The sequence below is a fragment of the Pinus tabuliformis genome, chromosome Q (genome assembly GCF_031772625.1).
Source record: "Pinus tabuliformis cultivar Carrire ecotype Pingquan chromosome Q, CPIR1, whole genome shotgun sequence".
In the NCBI taxonomy this organism is placed as follows: Eukaryota; Viridiplantae; Streptophyta; class Pinopsida; order Pinales; family Pinaceae; genus Pinus; species Pinus tabuliformis.
The window spans coordinates 279,415,229-279,437,793 of record NC_142296.1 but is presented as its reverse complement, the minus strand read 5'-3'; the positions used below and the strand labels follow the sequence as shown (position 1 = coordinate 279,437,793).

Sequence of the window (22,565 nt, the reverse complement as noted above, 5' to 3'; positions counted from 1 at the left end):
TATTGTTGAGATTTTCTATGTATAATTGCTTAATGATGTATGTGACATAAGTGAACTTGGTAAAAGAAATTATTGGAAAGTAATTATCAATTTAGAAGATTAGATTTAGTTTGAAAAATCAACAGTCCTCGCCATTGGTTATCAGACTAGGGCATTCTTGACATCATGGACCTCAGGTTCAACTCTCACACTCCATGGGATTTTCACTGGGCCACTCATACGGTTTTATACATGTTCATGTTCATGAAGATATCCTATTGTTTGTATTTTTCATTACCTCATTTTGCATATATTTTTTTGTATTAGATTTAGCTTTTCTAGGAGTGGCATTCGCACTCCGACATTGTACACTTATTGGATTATCCTCTAGTCCTGTTGACCTACTTTTGTGGTCATTTGTTGGGCATTAATAAATTTATCTTACCTTACCTTATCATAGACTGTAGGGAAGAGTGAGGTTGTTGGTACTAGGCCATCTAACAGTTATGCTCACTTAAGAGTGATTTTCTCAGGCTCTAAGCCATTACAACACTATTCATCTTGGCATCAAAGTTTAACATGTCACTAGTGGGGATTTGAACTTGGGTAGGGAGGATAATAATCATTGCACACAACCACCAGAGATAACCCCAATTGACTAGTTCTCTCTCTCTACATATATAATAGTTATAATTACTTTTTGCTTGCAAATTGTCAGAATCATTTTTTTCTTTCTTTAGGATACATATTCAGGAGAAACCAACTAAGCACTTTCCCCCATTTCAAGGATGATTCCTAGTGTAGACTAGATTCTTTAGGGCTCAAGGCCAATACCGCTATATACTCATCAAGAGCTCAATGTATCACTTACAAGAATTGATCATGGGTGGGGAGGATTACTCTCCTCTCAACCCCCCTGGTTTGACCCAATTAACAAAAAGATCACTGGTTTTCTATTAATGAATGCTTTGAATTTTATTTGGCCAAATGTGGTTAGATTTACTTCTTGTATGGTTAAGGAAGAGAAGGCATAGGAATTATTGATGCCTCCTAGCTTGTTACTGCCATCGTGAATTAGGGCATGGACCCTTCTTAGCAATTGGTGTAGATTTTGCTCAATCTTGGTGTTCGCATGTTGCACTTAGCCAACATCTACTCGGCCAATTATGTAGATGAAAGGGAAACTCTCTGGGATTGGAGGGTTGATGAACTCTTGAAAGCTTAATAGCTTGTATGCAAAGATTTTAATTGGTTGATTCTTAAGAAGATATGGATGCTCTTCTTCTTGTTGGGCTTTCTTCGTGGGAAAGGAAGCATGGAATACACCCAAGCCTCAATGCTTATCTAGGCTTATACAACACAAATAAATTTTGCTAGACCAACCTAATAGGACTTTGGTTCATTTGGTCTAATTTTTAGAAGGATAATGAGTTATAGAGTATGCATTGTATAATGATTGTTTTATAGTGCACTTTATTTAGAGTGTGTTTTTGTGGTATTGGTCAATTAAAGTGATTTAAGAAATTAATTCAGTCACATGTGCCTTCTAGTTATGTCATAGTGGTTGCCACTGATCTCTACCTTTCTTATGAGATGTTTCTTTTGTATTTCCTCTTCAAATATTGAATAAAGATTAAGTATTATATTTGAAACTTTTTAGCATAATAGTGTGTGTTTCAAGGAATCTATGAAATCATAAATATTTAAAGTATCATGGGATCATATTCATAGGAGATTGAAGCTATGGAATTTTAGTTCACAAAATGAAGAAGTTATGTGAGGTAAGGCATTATGAGGCATGTAAATTGAAGTTAGAGCATGTGAATAACAATTCACAATGTGTAGTTGAGCAAATAAGATTTCTTTGTATAATACAAAAATAATAGTTATAAATAAGGGGATCTAGTTTTTCCTGGGTTGAAGCTTATGAATAAATTGAATTTATAAACAAATCTTATCAGCTGGTCACTTGATCAAAACCATGAATCGCTATTCATGGTTGGTGTTTGAAATAGAACTATAGATTAGGTAGGTTTGAGGACCATAACATGATTGTGAACCATGTTGATAACCATTGCTTCGATGTTAAAGGTCAACACCATTGTGAAAGGAAAGTCACACAAGTTAACTTTGGCTACTCATGATGGATTATGCAAGAATTATGACAGTTTGACATTGTAGGTCCAACTCATGAATGGCAAAAAGAAAATTTTGGAGAAATTTAAGTATTTTATGGTTTCTCTGACGATCCAATTGACAAGAAACCATATTGAGCAGAGGAAGGAATTGATGACGAATCAGAATCTAGTGTCCTTTGTGGACATAAAGCAAGCATAATAAATATTTTCCTCGTGTCTATATGCAAATTGTACCCCATCTTGGCAAGCAGAGTTGCGGGAATAATAACATCTCTAGATAGAATGGATATTTCTATAATATTTAGAAATGAGAATAGCACGTGGTGATGCAAGGCTAGGTGTCAAAGTTAGGTTCATATTATCCAAACCTAAGTTGCATGAACTGCTGAAACGCTTCGGAGTTTTCGAAATGGGAACGTTTAGAAATGTCACCTCCCAAAAATGGAAACGTCAGCTGAAACGTCTCACACACACACACACACACATATATATATAAATAAATTTATAAATAAGTGATTAACACATTATCTTGCAAGAAAAAAGGGAAATAAGACCCATAGATGACAATCTAGAAGGAAAACCAAGTCTATATCAACTCTCGTAGATGATTACAAGATGGTCGAGTTTCGGTCAAGTTTCGGAGTTTCGGGTATGGGTACGACCCAAAATGTCGGGTTCCTAGAAGTTTCGTGCAACATAGATCCAAACAATAATTGCAAGGAACAACTATAGTGGATCATTGCTACAAAAGAAATATAAACGAAATGTAATACACCATGGGCTGTGTTATCACTTGGATATTTTCAACAGGAAACCTAAGAGGAGTTTGGATAACTATAAGATCAGGAGCCTATGTCACCTCACTCTAATCCTTCTCTCACCAAGTTAGTGCTTTGCCAACCACAAAGGAGGGTTTTCCTAAGTGATTTAAGTTTTGTCTATGAAATGCATGGGTCTTATTTAACCTTGAAGATGGATAAAATAGCTATTGTTCGGTACAATTTTAATTGAAAATCAGCAAAATCAGCAATTGAAATTGTTAGGGTGGCAAGCTAGAAACATCAATTAATGATAAATGCAATAGACACTGGAAATTTCATTAAGTAATGACTGTTTACCCCTACTTATGCAACAAAATGTTGCACATTAGTGAGTTGAATCTGCAAAAGAAGCCAAGGAAATGCTTTCAATCAATTTTTGATGGATGATAGTCAGTAACCCCTTCACTTCCTAGCTAATTTATTCACTGGTTGCAAAGATATTGATTAAATTTGCCTTGATTAATGCTTTTAATTGATTAAATAGATTGATTGGTGCTCCATTCTTTATATGGAGTTATTAAAGCAAATTGAAAGAACGTGAATACAATAAATAAAATTGTATGAATTCTACCTACCTAAAATTGAAAGGAACTAGAAATGATAGCAAGATTCGTAGACAAGTGGAAGAAATGCTTACTAAGCACCAATAGCGATTAATTGGTTGGTGAAAGGATGATGCTTTAAACTTTATTGCTTAGACTCCATGGACACTACATAAGTTATACTAGGTAGGAACACATCAACACAACAAAAGGTCTTTAAACTCCAATCTCCCTTCTTTAAATGGGACAAATATAATCACGATATTGGAATGAAATATTCGGCTAATACAATGTTCTCAAGCACTTGGTCTTGACAACTAGATCTCTCATGAGAATAATGGAAGCAAGAAGATAAAAAGATTGTGTTCTTTTCTTTTACTCTTATTTATAGCCAAGAGAAGATGAGTAGAAGAGAGGAGAATAAAGAATAATGGTGTTATTTGCTTTAGAAAGCATCCTCAAAATGGAAGAAATAATACCTTTTCCATACAGTGAAAAACACGAAAAACTATTTGAAGTACCACAAGTGGGGGTGTCATTCTCTTGCAAAAGATAGCCTACATGCATGCCCAATTTGATAGAAGATAGAAAAGGAGAAAAGCATGCCATGTCACCACATAGAAGAACACTAAAAGTTACCTCTAATAGGCTTAATTCATGTTGGATAAGTCAAAGGGATGATCTCAAGAAGTGCACAAAATCTTTTGAAAATTGAGATTGGAGGCATGCACTTAGAATCCCTCTTGGGTAGTTCGGGGTTTTTTCACATTGGCTTCCAATGGAAGTTGATCACCATATTTCATGAGCAGAGAGGATTTTCCTACTTTGCCATTTATAGGAGACCAAGATAGAGGAGCATTTCATCTTTAGGCACTGCATCTATTACAACATTTGAGATCAATATCATTGCCTTTTAAGGTAATCCCATAACTCCTTCCTCATTTTCTTGAAATATTTGGATCAACGTTGCTTGACCTTATACATGAGGGAGGCCCTTGACTTATCTCTTTGCTTGGACCATCCTCTACCACTAGACAACACTAGGATGATGCCCTCCTTATTGGTGCTTACACATAGAGACACCAAGAGATAGGTAGAGAGCAAGTACACCTCAATTTCTAGATTCGTGGGATCACAAGGAGACATCAAACCTCTAGCTACAAGGCCCTTGCGATTGTGTTGTGTTCAGATTAGGGACAAGTCTTTTTGCCACATTAGACATCCCTCTTCCTATAGATCTTAGTAGAAGGCAACATTTTCTAGGAATCAAGATGTGCCACAAACCCACTTTTCTAGATTAGTCAACTCCAGTGCATATGGATGGTATACAATTTGGAGTTTCTTTGCCTATGTCTCAGATGGTATGAGAGGACTATTATGAGCATTGACTCAGGGAATTACAACTTCTCTTCATCATCCTCCTCATCATTTGTGGGTGATGACACTAGGAAACCTTGAGCACTCTTTCTTGGCATCTTCATTTGAGACACTCTCCTAGGTTTTCAAGTTCTCCATAGGTATTTTTTTTCTTTCTTCTTTTTCTCTATGATCCCCCAACTTTGTATCTCACTATTGGATGATAGACTTTAGGTCTTATTCATTTGATTCTATAAATTAGATTTGTTTTATAGGATATGCAATTGCACTCCCACTTGTGTATTGAGTTTGATGTGTATTTAGTAGTCCCTTTGACCGACTTTTGGTCACCTATTGAACATTGATAAAATTATCTTATCATATTGTCACTACTAGAAGGGGGATATAGGGAACCTAGTATTTTTAGATAAAGCAAAAGGCACAAAATTGCACGTTCTCCAGAGTGCTGTTGAAATTAGCACCCATGTTGTATTCCATAAAGTATATCTAAAAAAGGTATGATCAATTTGAAAAAGGTAGAAAAGTAGAGAAGGGAATTATCTATGATCATCCTCAAAATTGACATCCATGCCTTTCTCACTAAGGGGTTTTGAAAATTGATCAATTTATGAAAATATGGACTTTCTAAAAGTACAAAGTTACCTAAAAAACAAGTTTTGAAAAAGTGGGAATACTTTTTGTTTCTAGTTACAGTTTTTGGGTCAATTGGTTCAGTTTTGATAATATTGGTTGCGATTGAGTTTGATGATCAAGTGCACTTGAACGTGGAGTTAAGGTGGCTAGGATGAATGTGTCCTAGATGAGGTGGCTACAATTGACTATTCTACCTACTCATGCTTTATTTTCTTGCTAGGAGAGTGGCACCCACTTAGACTGTTCACATTCTGTTGCATTGTCATTATCATCAATTAGATGCATCCAATTTGAGGAGATCACTAGCTTGGGTTTTGCATTATATTCAATGGTAGGGAATTTACCATGTATGAGGCTTTGTTTCTCCTATAAAGGCAAGGTGAGAGGGTCATTATTTTGAATCAATGTTATTAGAATTGGACTGGTCATTGAACCGATTGACCCCAAAAATGTGAATTGGACTGAAGCATGAAAGAAAGGGGAAAAACAACAAAAAAATTGGTTTACAAAAAAATACAAAAAATATTCAAATTTTGTAAAAGAACATATATATTCATTTCAATCCATATGAATCCAAACCATTATACACAAATATGCATAATTTCTCATATATATAGCAAGGGTGCATATAGTCAAAATAACAAGGAGTGTTATCCTTCTTTGAACCAAAAATACATAAACCAACAGTCTCTAAATGGCCTCTAGAGTCCAAAAAATATGATGCTACAATAAATAACTATAAATCATAAAAAATGTTGCCTGCATTGGGGTCCTCCTCATCAATATCACCCTCTAAGCATTAAAATATGATATAAAAGATTAACATGTCAAATCTTTGATTTTGTTTAAATGATGGATACATTTTTACTAGGGTCATGATAAAGGAGTTCAATAATCAATGACACCAACATCGAGGTACATAAAGGACTTGATGATCTTGATTAAATGCTAATTCCATACCCTCATACATGACAAAATCCAATGGAAACGTTGCAATCCTGCGAATCTTAAAATCTTGAAATTTGTTAAGTCTGCTATATTGTTAATGGGATCTAAAATTCTACTTTCTTTGTATGAAACCCATTGAGGTTCGAAGTATTCTCAAACATTTGAACCGGTCTCAAACATCATTTTCATCCTTTTACTTTAAGAATTTAACCTTACCATTAATTACCAGGGTGAGTGAATTGGAGGGTTGGGGGTCTCTTTAAATAGCGTTAGTAGGTTCCTAGGGTTAATTTTTATGCTTGCAAATGACTTATTATATTGTTGCTTTATTTTTTAAATGAGGTTTCAATGGTCCTTTGTTGCACCATAGGATACTGTTCGAAACTGGCTAGATCGGTGCTTTAAGATCAGTTCTAGTATGGAATTGCCCAGTTTGGTATGAGACCAACCAAAAATAGTTTAGAGCACTTGGTTGAACTCGTTTTGCTTCCAACCAATTGAATTATTTAGTTTTATTGGTTTCAATAACATTTTTTTGAATTGGTTATGGGCTTGAGTCATCTTCTTCTTTGATTCTTTTCTTTTTGAATTGATGCTATTGAGCTTTTCGGCGAGTGTTTATTAGAGGTATCCCACTTAAGGTACGCTTGATGGTTTCCTTGTACTTGTTGTAAGTAAACAATTAAGGGCAAACAATTCATCTCATTCAAAGTTTTCAATGTGAGGCTTTTGTATTTAGGCTTTGTACTTGCAACTTTGGAAAGAAAGGTAGCTTCATTGTTGGTGGTCAATGCTTGTTTACTTGTATGTTCAATTTTTTATTACAAGAGTTTAATGACTTGGTTGGCCTTGGGTAGCTCTCTTGCCCATTAAACTTTCTTTTTTTCACTCCATGTTCATAGGAGTGAAGGCACCAGTGATAATCTTTTTAATTGAGTCTCTGCCTCTAATTTTGGTTGATTTTACATCTAAATCTATGACTTTAGTGTTATAGATTTGAAATAGATTCACATTTGTTTACACTTGATTTGAGTCCATTTCATATCTATAAATGTAGAATAGATTTCTTTGCTATCCCAAAGTGATCTACAGTGGAAATTGAGTTTCGTGATATGGTATTTAGATTTGAAGATGGGGATCAACAAATCAACCATGAGGACTTGAATCAACAAAAGAGGTTATTGTCCCTTCTATGATGTTTCCAAACAAAAATTTCCCAAAATTCTAGAAAGGAAGTGTTTTGAAACCATTTTCAAGGCATATTATCCAAGATATTGCTCATGGACACCCCTGTTCGACCCACAATTTTATATGGTTTTAAGGTTTGGGGACCTGGCTTATTGGAGTATGATTGTTCTTTAGTAGAGAGAGTAAATATCATCCTCCTTTGCTACGTCATCAGATGCAAGTAGGTAGTCCCTCAGCTCATCATCCTCACAGACTTTGGTACTCGACCCTTCTGTTATAACCCATTTTTCCCACCTTATTTCAGGTAGAGAAACCTTGGTTCAACCTCCTGGCTTGTTGGCTTGAATGCATCGTTATCCCTTTTTGACTGTGTACTTTTGTTAGCCCATCACTTTCACAGGCTTGTCATCTTGACACCCATTGCTCCCTTGCATTGGGACAACCTGACACCTGGGTACCTTACCAACCTTTGGCATGGGATTGATGGAGGGAAAATTTCTAGAATAGGTCACTTCCAAGGAGACCAACTTAACCCACTTATTTTTGGGTTGGATGGGGTCAATTATTGAGGAAGCTTCCTAACTTCTGATGGCCCTAGGTGTCTAGATACATCCTCCTGAGTTTGGGAGAAAGCCTATATACAGAGGACCCTATCAAGAGGAGAGGGAGAGAGAATATAGCTCAGTAATGCTACTGGATTTCTACTAGAACTTATCTTGCATACGAGGTGAGCCCAATCTTATAGTAAGTCAAGGAATGGGTTGTGCTAAGGATCAAGGAGGTCTCCATTGGTACACCGAGGTATAATGTACTTTCGTAATTTTGATTAATGAAAGTGAATGTGAATTCTCTCTTGCATATCTCATGTTCTTTCATATATATATGTGGTTTGATTATTGCTAGTGCATACTAACTTGTTTGTTTGGTGGTGCTTGTGTTAGGGAATTGGACTAGGAAGCTTGGAGTGGGATCTTCGGACTAAAGCATGGTCTGGAGCTATCCACAGGGTCTGCAAACTTCACAGATATGTGAGGGTTTCAGGTGTGCTTCTGTTATGTAAGGCTTATGGGTTAGTTTACTCCTTCAGCTGGTTAGTCTTCTAGTCATTATGGAGCAGGCTTCAATGCCTCCGTTGTTGTACAATATCACATTTTTCTCATTAGTCAATGTTGCCAAGTTGTTGGTATTTTAGCTCGTAAACTTAATAAAGAAGAAAGAAAATGCACACGAGAAATAAAATTAAATTCAAACTAATAGATATGAATTTTACGTGGTAAAACCTTGACAATGTGTTAAGGAAACCTCCACGGGGCCAGGGATTGGAATTCTTTATTAATCAAGCTGACAATGACTCTAGATTACATTACACCTCTTGGGCAACATCATTTTAATAGGAAGACATCGTTACATAACTTCCTATCGTTATACAAGCGTCTAATTAAGGTAAAAAAACACTTTTACATAATTATTGTTGTCATTCTTAACACAAGTCACTTTTGTGTCGTGCCGTTACAAGTTCGAGGGAAGTCTAAACCTTAGTCGTCCATTTGCAGTCATTGTTGTCCTTTTGTGTCGGCCACTCTGTGTTAGTTGTACCTCATGACTTCATCCATTTACATCATCTCTTGGTCTATTCTATGTCGATTGATGCTGGTTACATTAAGGCCCTCCTTCGATGGATCTTCTCTTGTCGACTTTAGCTCATGATCCAAGGGTTTGATGTAGGAACCAATAGTACCTTGGAGCTTGTAGATCTTAGTGGCAAGCTTCCTCGCAATCGACAGTGAGTTTACCTCATTGGCTCCCAATCGATTGAATGCACAAGTGTTTGACGTCAACACATTTATTCACACTTCGTAGGTTGTGCTAGGTACATTGGGGTCCATTTTCTCATTGGTGAGTTCTGTTGTAGCTCCTAGAGACAACCCCTGGGTTGAATAGAGAATAGTGCCTGGGACATCTTGATGAGTGCTTATAGGATATGCTTGAATTATTCACTTACACTCAATATTTAACTTGAGGATTGGTTCAAAATCTTCTTTAAGACGAGAAATACAAATCTGGCTGCAAAATAATACTCATAGAAGCATTAAGGTCTAGTTCCAGTGGCCAACATTACATGAGCATGTAGTTTTATCAGTCATTGTAGTATATTGGAGGGAAGAATTATGAAGGAATGAAAACCCAACACACAGGGCTTATTTAAGAATCCCGTGCATCAGACTTCAACATGAAACAGATGAGAGAAACATTCAAATGATGTGCTAAGTTACATGGAGCACATATTAAGGATATTAATTTTTATCAGTCACATGCATCTTAGATCAACATTAGACGTAGATGAATCTATGAATTCATAAAAACATATCCAACAACTACTATTACATGTAATCTGAGAAGAAGAGTGATGGTATATGGAACAAATACAAAAGAAAATACATACTACAATCTCATGTGAGCCAGAATCACCAAAAGCTTTCATTAATCTTCAATAGGGCATACATTTCATTCACAATTTGCAGAGCTTCCCTCTTGAAACAAAATTCGGAACCCTTCGTTTTGTATCATAAACTGTTTTTATAGGGCCTCAGGAAGAGCACCCCTTACAAAATATTCTTTCTTGATTTTGCAGTGAATCATCATAACAAAAATATCAGCGTGCTTTAGTGGCACAACTGTACTAGCCGGATCCTAACTAACTGGCATTGATTCTTTGAAATAAAATATTTACATAAAACATAGAATAGCAAAGTGTCATGATTGACACAATCAACAATATCTTCAATGGTGATGGGCTGGTATAGGAGGCAGCGTTGCTGTATCGATGATCTGGAGTTGTCGAGGTTTAACGAATTGATCGTAGCGTTGCCACAGTGCTGGACTTAGTAGAGGAGCGTGAAAGAACAACTGATAGGCAATTTTAAGACTAGTAAGCCATGCATAGTTCAACTTGGGATGGAATAAGGTCTTCACCAATGCCAACAATTGAAAATCTCTTCTCAAGTAGTTTACCACAGTTTTACCCTTCAATGTAGCAATCTTCTTGTGGGATGAACCTTCCTTGCTTTTGGCGTCTACCAACATCTGATTGTATTGTTCCCATGGGGTTAGTACTCCCATGAAATCCCAACAATTGGGCAGCCCAACTAGAATTCTCACCTCAAATTCTGAGTTAAAGGTAGCCACATCCTTTAGCACTACTTCCAGGCATCCTTCAGCTTTGACTCTAGCCTCCTTCTGGATTACTTTGGAGATCTCCATGATTGCAGACACCCTATCCACCACATCTATAGCTCTCAACTCACTGAGTGGCTTCTCATTCACATACTGGATAAATTTCTTGGCAGTTTGGGCATTCTTTTCACCTTCTTCTTTGACAGCTAGGATGAAGAACTCATAATCTTTGATCACAATCCTTTGCGCATCCATCAGAGTTATGTGTTCCCAGTGGTTCTTCATATCTCCTATTATCTCATCCTAGATCAATTGTTTAGCTTGTAAGAGCGACATATTTCCTTTCAGTCTGTCTTTAAGCTCAAAGATCTCTTGATTAGCTGCCTGCAAGTTCTTGCTGATCAGTTCTGCATTGGTCTTGGCATTCTCGAGCTGTTTTTCCTTTTGCGCTAGGGCTCGCTAGGAAGTGTCTAAGTCCTTCTGCACCTTCTTAAGTTCCCCTTCCGAGAGTTGGAGCTCGGTAAGGGTCTTGTGAGCTGTTCTGTGGGATTCTGAGGGTTCTCAAGCACGAGCATTGCACAAATGTGAGTGTCCTCTGCTGAAGTTCTGCTACCCGCTGCTTGAGAGGCACCATCTCATTATCCCTGTCTATCAACTCTTTTGCCAGGATTTCCTTCTCTTCCTCCACTTATGCGAGTTCCTTGGACTACACATGTTTGTTGGCTGGCATCTTTAGCTTGTTTCTTAACTCTTGGACCTCTGCTTGTGAGCTTTGGAGAAGGGCCTCAAATGTAGCTTTGTCCTCTGGATTCACTCCCAGCTTCACAATCAACTCCTTGAAGCTCTCATTCCGCATATGTAGAGCTCTTGAGTTAGCTCTTTCCTGTTTCAGTCTGGTTGCAACCTTCTCCAACAATGTTTTAGCTTTGCTTATAGTCATAGCATTTCGATTCATCTCACTTACAACATTTCTCCCACTTGCCTGTGGAAGTTGATCTTATCAGGTAGAGGGACGCTTGTCATGTCTAAAGACACATCCAAAACTTTGAACTGGGAGCTTGATGGTAATGACTGAGCTAAGGGGTGATGCATCCATGATTTCATTTGATTTCTCTCCAGGTCCATAGAAGCCAAAAGTATGGTCTGGTATGGGACCGAATGGGATGCCATTTGCTACTGGTCCTCCCTAATCTTCTTGTTCCTTTCTTCAATTGCTTTCCAGTCGGCCAACTATGCTCAGTTGTAGTTGCACTTCTTGCTGAACTCAAAATGGCTACCTCTGAAGATGATGAGGCAACAATTTGTAGTGGGTCTTCCAAAGTCACCTGGAAGCCTGGTTGGTCTGGTTTTGTCTCTACCAACCTAGTCTCGATTTCTTCTTCTTCTGTCTCTTGGGTCTTGGCCTTTTTGTTGGTTTGTACATCTTCCATTTCCACATCCCCTGTTTCATCAATGATCCTTTTCTGCGCCTTGTCCTTTGTTGCTGGAGTCTCGATCTCCATCTTTGTGTTAATGGGCCATGAATCAAGGTTAGCCTTCCATTCAATCTCAGGCCTACATTCATGATCATAAGTTGAAGCCTTTATGCTTTCCCTTTTCTTTGCAATGACACCATGAGGATCATAATGCCAAACATCTCCCATGTCAAAATTCATTTGTTTCAGTAATTCCTCAGCTACTTGAAAGGCTTGTTTGAAGTTAACAATGAAGGGGCTTATAGGCTTGCCCAACTTGAACATTGTAGAAATTTATGTTTTCCCACCCCGGTTTTCAATTTCACCTTATTTCTCCCATGTAGTTAAATGCCCTTTCCCATAACCATACATTTAACAAGCTGAAAAAATAAATATTGCTGAAAACACAAATTCTGGAAATTTTACAGAATGCTGGAAATTGCAGAAATAAAAATCAACAGTAATAAACAGACATTAAAACACATTTAAACACTGAGATTTTTGGTCAACTTGACCCTGGAAAAACCCCCTACAACTCTTGGGGAAAACCAGTTCGAGAGCTCTTCTTTATTTCTGAAAATGCCTTTTTCACAGTGAGAAATATTCAGCAAAAAATCAGCAAGCAAATTTACAACTTATCTCTTTTCCCATGCCTCATAGCAAACAGGACAGCAATAAATGCTGTATGGCCTCCTCGATTTTCGTGCCCACTTTCAGCATTAAATGCTGTTGTATGGCCATCATTAAATGCGCTGTACGAACTGCAAAAAATGTGTTGTACGACCTGCAATAAATGCGCTGTACGGCCCTCAGGAAGAGCACCCCTTACAAAATATTCTTTCTTGATTTTGCAGTGAATCATCATAACAAAAATATCAGCGTGCTTTAGTGGCACAACTGTACTAGCCGAATCCTAACTAACTGGCATCGATTCTTTGAAATAAAATATTTACATAAAACATAGAATAGCAAAGTGTCATGATTGACACAATCAACAATATCTTCAATGGTGATGGGCTGGTATAGGAGGCAGTGTTATTGTATCGATGATCTGGAGTTGTCGAGGTTTAACGAATTGATCGTAGTGTTGCCACAGTGCTGGACTTAGTAGAGGAGCGTGAAAGAACAACTGATAGGCAATTTTAAGACTAGTAAGCCTTGCATAGTTCAACTTGGGATGGAATAAGGTCTTCACCAATGCCATCAGTTGAAAATCTCTTCTCAAGTAGTTTACCACGGTTTTACCCTTCAATGTAGCAATCTTCTCGTGGGATGAACCTTCCTTGCTTTTGGCGTCTACCAACATCTGACTGTATTGTTCCCATGGGGTTAACACTCCCATGAAATCCCAACAATTGGGCAGCCCAACTAGAACTCTCTCCTCAAACTCTGAGTTAAAGGTAGCCACATCCTTTAGCACTACTTCCAGGCATTCTTCAGCTTTGACTCTAGCCTCCTTCTGGATTACTTTGGAAATCTCCATGATTGCAGACACCCTATCCACCACATCTATAGCCCTCAACTCATTGAGTGGCTTCTCATTCACATATTGGATAAATTTCTTGGCAGTTTGGGCATTCTTTTCACCTTCTTCTTTGGCAGCTAGGATGAAGAACTCATAATCTTTGATCACAATCCTTTGCTCATCCATCAGAGTTATGTGTTCCCAGTTGTTCTTCATATCTGCTATTATCTCATCCTAGATCAATTGTTTAGCTTGTAAGAGGGACATATTTCCTTTCAGTCTATCTTTAAGCTCAAAGATCTCTTGATTAGCTGCCTGCAAGTTCTTGTTGATCAGTTCTGCATTGGTCTTGGCAGTCTCGAGCTGTTTTCCTTTTGCGCTAGGGCTCGCTAGGAAGTGTCTAAGTCTCTTCTGCACCTTCTTAAGTTCCCCTTCCGAGAGTTGGAGCTCGGTAAGGGTCTTGTGAGCTGTTCTGTGGGATTCTGAGGGTTCTCAAGCACGAGCATTGCACAAATGTGAGTGTCCTCTGCTGAAGTTCTGCTACTCGCTGCTTGAGAGGCACCATCTCATTATCCCTGTCTATCAACTCTTTTGCCAGGATTTCCTTCTCTTCCTCCACTTATGCGAGTTCCTTGGACTACACATGTTTGTTGGCTGGCATCTTTAGCTTGTTTCTTAACTCTTGGACCTCTGCTTGTGAGCTTTGGAGAAGGGCCTCAAATGTAGCTTTATCCTCTGGATTCACTCCCAGCTTCACAATCAACTCCTTGAAGCTCTCATTCTGCATATGTAGAGCTCTTGAGTTAGCTCTTTCCTGTTTCAGTCTGGTTGCAACCTTCTCCAACAACTTTTTAGCTTTGCTTATAGTCATAGCATTTTGATTCATCTCACTATACAACATTTCTCCCACTTGCCTGTGGAAGTTGATCTTATCAGGTAGAGGGACGCTTGTCAAGTCTAAAGACACATCCAAAGCTTTGAACTGGGAGCCTGATGGTAATGACTGAGCTAATGGGTGATGCAGCCATGATTTCATTTGATTTCTCTCCAGGTCCATAGCAGCCAAAAGTCTGGTCTGGTATGGGACCGAATGGGATGCCATTTGCTACTGCATCTCCTCCCTAATCTTCTTGTTCCTTTCTTCAATTGCTTTCCAGTCGGCCAACTATGCTCAGTTGTAGTTGCACTTCTTGCTGAACTCAAAATGGCTACCTCTGAAGATGATGAGGCAACAATTTGTAGTGGGACTTCCAAAGTCACCTTGAAGCCTGGTTGGTCTGGTTTTGTCTCTACCAACCTAGTCTCGATTTCTTCTTCTTCTGTCTCTTGGGTCTTGGCCTTTTTGTTGGTTTGTACATCTTCCATTTCCACATCCCCTGTTTCATTAATGATCCTTTTCTGCGCCTTGTCCTTTGTTGCCGGAGTCTCGATCTCCGTCTTTGTGTTAATGGGCCATGAATCAAGATTAGCCTTCCATTCAATCTCAGGTTTACATTCATGATCATAAGTTGAAGCCTTTATGCTTTCCCTTTTCTTTGCAATGACACCATGAGGATCATAATGCCAAACATGTCCCATGTCAAAATTCATTTGTTTCAGTAATTCCTCAGCTACCTGAAAGGCTCGTTTGAAGTTAACAATGAAGGGGCTTATAGGCTTGCCCAACTTGAACATTGTAGAAATTTCTGTTTTCCCACCCCGGTTTTCAGTTTCACCTTATTTCTCCCATGTAGTTAAATGCCCTTTCCCATAACCATACATTTAACAAGCTGAAAAAATAAATATTGCTGAAAACACAAATTCTGGAAATTTTACAGAATGCTGGAAATTGCAGAAATAAAAATCAGCAGTAATAAACAGCCATTAAAACACATTTAAACACTGAGATTTTTGGTCAACTTGACCCTGGAAAAACCCCCTACAACTCTTGGGGAAAACCAGTTCGAGAGCTCTTCTTTATTTCTGAAAATGCCTTTTTCACAGTGAGAAATATTCAGCAAAAAATCAGCAAGCAAATTTACAACTTATCTATTTTCCCATGCCTCATAGCAAACAGGACAGCAATAAATGCTGTATGGCCTCCTTGATTTTCATGCCCACTTTCAGCATTAAATGCTGCTGTATGGCTAGTATTAAATGCGCTGTACAGACTGCAAAAAATGCGTTGTACGGCCTGCAATAAATGCGCTGTACGACCCTTGTTTCCTCGAAAATCGTGCCAAAATCTGCGTTTCACTGTGTGCTGAACCAACTGTACAAATCTGCTCAACTGCTGCCTTGGAATGTGTGCCAAGCTGCTGTCTCCTTCTCCTCCCTGCGCAGAAATCTCTCTTGCTCTCTTGCTCTCCTTCTCCCAATCTGCTCATGAAAGAATGAATGATCTTTTCCTCCTTTTCCTCCTTTAATCTAACCTCAACTAACTTTTGGGTGATCTAAGTGACTTTTGGGTGATCTCTAAATCCAATGGCTGAAATAGATTGAGATCTAAGGCTGAGATTAAATGCTCATTTAAATCTCACTTTTTATTTTTTAATTCACCCCACTTTAATAAAGACCCACTTAGTCATTTATTTCCAAAGTCACTTTTCCTTTCTAATTTTTTCATTGACTTTATAAAAGTCACTTTAAAATTAGACTTAATAACTTTATCACTTAAAGTCACTTTTAAATTAGATTTAACTTTATAAAAATTATAAAGTTACTTTAGGAGAAAAATTAAATTCTTTTGGACACTTTTCCCTAGGCCAAAGATCAAAGCCTTAAGGAACCACCTGTCCTCCGGTACCAAATTTCAACACTCCCTCTTACCGAGGAAGGTGTTCCTCACCACACCCATCTTGTCTCTGAAGTAGACATGCTTGCCCCGTGGTAAGGCTTTGGTAAGAAGATCTGCAACCTGCTCATCAGTGGAAATATACTCAAGCTTCACAACTCCCTTCTGAACATAGTCTCTGATGAAATGATATCTGATCCCGATATGCTTTGACCTGTCATGAAAAACTAGATTCTCCGTGAGTTTAATGCAACTTTGATTATCACAGTAAATCACTGAAGGTCTCAACGACTGACCAAATAAGCCAAACAACATCTTGCGAAGCCAGATAGCCTCACAACTAGCTAGACTGGCTGCCATATACTCTGCTTCCGCTGAACTCAGTGCTACTGACTGCTGCTTCCGGCTGAACCATGACACTATTGCTGAACCCAACCCAAAACAACACCCTGAAGTGCTCTTCCTATCAGAAGCACAACATGCCCAATCAGAATCAGTGTATCCTGCCAATCTCACTCCATCTCCCTGCCTGTAGTCCAGACCATAATCCACTGTCCCATGCAAGTATCGCAAAATGTGTTTTGCAGCCAACCAGTGAACCTTCCTAGGCTCACACATAAACTGACTCATCGTGTTGACTGCAAAACAGATATCTGGTCTAGTGTTGACCAAATACATCAAGGAACCAATCAGCTGCCTGTACAATGTGGGATCCACCAACTCGGAATCCGAAGCATGAAGCTTCTTCCAGTTGGTGATCATCGATGTCGACATGGGTCTACAATCCTCCATGTGGAATTTGCTAAGGATGTCCACAATATACTTCCCATGCCCCAGGAAGAAATGCCCCTCCTCCTGCCACACCTCCAAGCCCAAAAAGTAATGCATCAAGCCGATGTCCTTCATCTCAAACTCCGTCGCAAGATCTCTCTTGCAGTGCTCTATGAGTCTCTCTGCACCTGTAATGACCAAGTCATCCACATACAGCACTAGAATGAGAGGCTCCTCACCAATCACAATAAAGTAAAGGTTCGGATCTGCCTCACTCTTTGTGAAACCCATCCCCTGCAAATATGTATCTATCCTGGAGTACCAAGCTCTGGGAGCTTGCTTCAGGCCATAAAGGGCCTTCTTCAGTCTGCACACATGGGACTCCTTCCCATGCACCTCAAAGCCTTGTGGCTGATCAATGCACACCTCCTCCTGTATGAAGCCATTGAGAAATGTGGTCTTCACATCCATCTGGTGGATCTTCCAACCCATCTCTGCTGCTATCGATATAATGGAGCGGATCGAAGTATATCGAGCCACGGGAGCGAAGGTCTCCTCATAATCAACTCCCTCTACCTGGGAGAACCCTCTAGCCACAAACCTTGCTTTGAATTTCTCAATGCTGCCATCTGCAGCATGCTTTACCTTGTAAAACCATTTGGAAGTAACCACGGATTTGCCCTCAGGCCTAGGCACCACCTCCCAAACATCATTCTTCATGATAGAAGAATACTCCTCCTGCATGGCCTCTCTCCAGACCTGCTGGCTAGCTGCCTCCTCATAGCTAGAAGGCTCAGAGTCAAGGATGCTGGTAACCATCGCCATATAGCTACAAAACCTCTCAGGTGGTCTACTCTCTTTGACCAGCCTCTTTGGCTCAGCGACAGATGTGGCATCTCTCAAGGTGTCCTGAAGCCACTTGGGCTTTCTCTTCCCTGAGCATGCTTCTCCCATAGGAGAATGAAACTCCTCCTCATCACCATCAGTAGCCTGAACTCCTGACTGTCTGCCTGCTGTCCTCCTGCCTGCACCTGAACCTGTAGAAGCTGAGGTACCGTGTGAACTGTCCATCAGTGGACTCCCTAGTGAACTGCTCTGTGAACTGCTCTGCATGTTTCCCGGAGCACCACCCCTCTGGCTCGGCGAGCCACTGCTCACTGACGGACCTGACATCCTCATAGATGTACCTCCGGATCCTCCTGATCCCTGCCCACTGGATCCCTGCGACTGACTCAACTGCTGCTGAGGGTCTGGCTGATCCAGATACTCTAACTCCCGTGACCTCCTAAAGGCCCTGTCCTCCTCGAACTTCACATCCCGTCTGACAACAACTCTCCTCTGTGCAGGAATGTAAATCCGAAAGGCCTTTGAGGTCTCACTGTAGCCCACAAAGATACCCTTCTCTGCTGTGGGCTCTAGTTTGGTCCTCTTCTCCTTGGGTATATAGGAGTATGTAATGCATCCAAAGATATGAAGATGACCAATATCAGGCTTCTTCCCAGAGAAAGCCTCTTCAGGAGTCATGTGCCCCAAGGCATGATGCAGACTCCTGTTCTGTAAGTAAACAGTTGTGTTGCAGGCCTCTGCCCACAAGAACAATGGCAACCCATGATCATGTAACATGGCTTTGGCAGCCCCTATGATGGATCTGTTCTTCCTCTCCGCAACCCCGTTCTGCTGGGGGTTGTAAGGAACAGTGAACTCCCTCCTAATGCCTGCCTCCGCACAATAATCAACAAACTGTCCAAGGGTGTACTCTCCTCCATTGTCCGACCTCAGGGACTTGATCTTCCGACCTGTCTGTGTCTCCACAAGAGCTCTGAACTCCTGAAACCGCTTGAAGACCTCACTCTTGGTCTTCAAGAAATAAATCTAGGTCCTCCTGGAGTGATCATCAATGAATAAAACATAGTACTCATATCCACTCAAGGAAACATGAGACATTCGACCGCTCACATCAGAATGAATCAAATCAAGTATCCCAGTCGCTCTGCTGTCATCGCTGGGAAAAGGGGATTTGGCAAACTTGCCCATCGCACAACCTCTGCAAGTATCAAAGTGATAAGTACTGAAATCTAGCACACCTGTAGTGATCTCCCGCAATGCCCTCAAGGCTCCATGATACATATGTCCCATCCTGCGGTGCCAAATCTCACACAGCTCAGAATTGCTAGCTCTGCTGTCGGTACTACTGCTCAATGTCAAAAGGGGCTAGAATGCAAACTTGTACACCTTTGCATGGCGTACACCTGCCCCTGGGATACATCAACACCTGTCCTCCCCTGAACAGTACCTCATATCCTCTGTCCTCCAAAGCTGAGACGAATATGAGGTTCTTCCTCATCCCTGGCACATAAATAACATTTGACACTTTCAAGGGAGGTTTGGCCTCCCTTTGAAATGTCAGTGTCCCCACCCCGACTGCTCTAACAACTCTGTCATCACCGAGTACTACCTCAATATTAGTGCCACTCTCTGAAAGCTCTGAGAAGTACTCACGGACTCCTGTCATATGACATAAAGCCCCACCGTCCACATACCAGATACCTGAAGATGCTCCGCTAATCGAGGGAAAAGCATGCTCCCTCTGAACCTGTGTGGCAGGTGATCCTGCACTAGAGGACTCACACGTAGTGAACGCAAACTCACGGTCAAAACGACCTGCAAAGTCTTCAATCTCTGCTGAAGCTGCCACGTCCTGGTTCTTCCCCTTTTTCTTCTTCTTCTCCGGACACACAACTGCATAGTGTCCCATCTTTTGACAATTCCAACACTTCACCTTGGAATAGTCCTTCTGTGTGTTCCCCTGTTTACCTTTACCTTTGCCTTTGCCCCCACCACTGCTTGTGGAAGCTTGCTTCTTCCCTTTGCCTTTCTTGCCTCCTGCCACCAGTGCTACATCCTCATCCTGCTCAACTGGCTTGGCTGCCCCAAGCTGACCTTTCTTGATCTCTGTCTGAATGCAATCATCCCAAAACCTCTCCCATGTGGGAAGGGTCTCACGTGCACAAACCCTATCAGCGAAGTTCAACCATGAACGGGGGAGGCCATTTACTGCAATCCACACCAACTCAGTGGGTTGAATGGCCTCTCCAATCACTGCCAACTCATCTCTCACATTAGTAATCTTTGTGAGATATCCAGCTGCACTATCATTACCCATCTTAATGTTCTTCAGCTTCTCCTTCAGGACCATGTTCCGGTTCTCGTTGGTACTCTGGTAGAGATTGGACAATGATGTCCACATCCCATGGGCATTGCTCTTTCCTCTCACATGAGGAATGCAATGGTCTTTGATTCCGTCTAGAATCAGCCTCTTACCCTTGTTCTTTTTATTATAAGCTGTCAACTGAGTAGCATCAGTAGGCACAACAACAGGGTTTTGTGTGGTATGCACCATGATATCCCAGACTTTTGCCTCCTCAAAGATACTCTGCATTCTCTCCTTCCAAACGCTGTAATTTGTATGCCCATCCAGCCTATCCTCCACCCTCAATCCCAATGACATCCTGCTGTCCTAAAACTGAAAAATAACACTGCTGTAGTAAAGATAAAACTGCTGTTTATGAAAAAATCAGCTTGCTAGAATTTTCTCAGTGAAAAATCAGCAGCTGTAATTTTTCCTTTTGCTGTCCCAAACTGCCCTTCAGCACTCAAGCTCTGATACCATGTAGAAATTTTTGTTTTCCCACCCCGGTTTTCAGTTTCACTTTATTTCCCCCATGTAGTTAAATGCCCTTTCCCATAACCATACATTTAACAAGCTGAAAAAATAAATATTGCTGAAAACACAAATTTTGGAAATTTTACAGAACGCTGGAAATTGCAGAAATAAAAATCAGCAGTAATAAACAGTCATTAAAACACATTTAAACACTGAGATTTTTGGTCAACTTGACCCTGGAAAAACCCCCTACAACTCTTGTGGAAAACCAGTTCGAGAGCTCTTCTTTATTTCTGAAAATGCCTTTTTCACAGTGAGAAATATTCAGCAAAAAATCAGCAAGCAAATTTACAACTTGTCTCTTTTCCCATGCCTCACAGCAAACTGGAAATTACAGTAAACAGGACAGCAATAAATGCTGTATGGCCTCCTCGATTTTCGTGCCCACTTTCAGCATTAAATGCTGCTGTACGACCAGCATTAAATGCGCTGTACGGACTGCAATAAATGCACTGTACGACCTGCAATAAATGCACTGCACGACCCTCGTTTTGCGTGCAGAAAAATCAGCAAACTACTCCTTGATTTTTGTGCAAACCACTCCTCGAAAATCGTGCCAAAATATGCCTTTCACTGTGTGCTGAACCAACTGTACAAATCTGCTCAACTGCTGCCTTGGAATGTGTGCCAAGCTACTGTCTCCTTCTCCTCCCTGCTCATGAAAGAATGAATGACCTTTTCCTCCTTTTTCTCCTTTAATCTAACCCCAAGTGACTTTTGGGTGATCCCTAAATCCAATGGCTGAAATAGATTGAGATCTAAGGCTGAGATTAAATGCTCATTTAAATCTCACTTTTTATTTTTTAATTCACCCCACTTTAATAAAGACCCACTGAGTCATTTATTTCCAAAGTCACTTTTCCTTTTTAATTTTTTCATTGACTTTATAAAAGTCACTTTAAAATTAGACTTAATAACTTTATCACTTAAAGTCACTTTTAAATTAGATTTAACTTTATAAAAATTATAAAGTTACTTTAGTAGAAAAATTAAATTCTTTTGGATACTTTTCCCTAGGCCAAAGATCAAAGCCTTAAGGAACCACCTGTCCTCCGGTACCAAATTTGAACAAACATGTACCCCTTTTTAGCAGGGACAAAATGGACATGGTCCAAATTGAGGCTTTGTCTAATGAATTCCAGGGCAAATATCCTCATTGGCATGAACAAAGGCAAGTGGTAAGGAGGAAGCTCACACCCATAAACCCTAATCTCTGTGTAATCCTCAAACAGATACCAGTCTCCCACCCTGGTGTCCTTGCTGAGTTGAAGGATTACTTTTTGCTGAGGGAGGATTCTTGGAGGGGAAACATTGTGAATAATTTTATAAGCAATGGCCATGTAGGAAGATATGAATTGGGAATAACCATCATTATCTGGTCTCCTCCTAACAGCAACATCCCAGTCAAAAACATACTTCCTCTACTTGTTTGGAGCCATCAGACTGAGGCCTAGGAACTCAAACTCATCTACATGGGTGTACACAACAAATAAAACAACATAGAATAGTATATGAAGTAGGAGGTGGTAGGAAAATGGCGCAATTGGAATTTTATGGACTCGGCCAAGTAAGAAGGTA

General features: G+C 40.0%; 1 protein-coding gene across 4 annotated transcripts in view; it reads left to right on the top strand.

Moving 5' to 3' along the window:
- The window catches only part of LOC149219313 (ycf20-like protein), a 93,027-nt gene that overhangs the window by 30,829 nt on the left and 39,633 nt on the right, over positions 1 to 22,565 (top strand). Inside the window, exon 2 of one of the 4 annotated variants that reach the window (XM_089384329.1) lies at positions 8,568 to 8,667. The exons of the other annotated variants lie outside the window; for them this stretch is intronic. The gene's annotated coding sequence lies outside the window, so the exon portion shown is untranslated. The remainder of the gene's footprint in view (positions 1 to 8,567; positions 8,668 to 22,565) is intronic. 4 annotated transcript variants of the gene reach the window in all.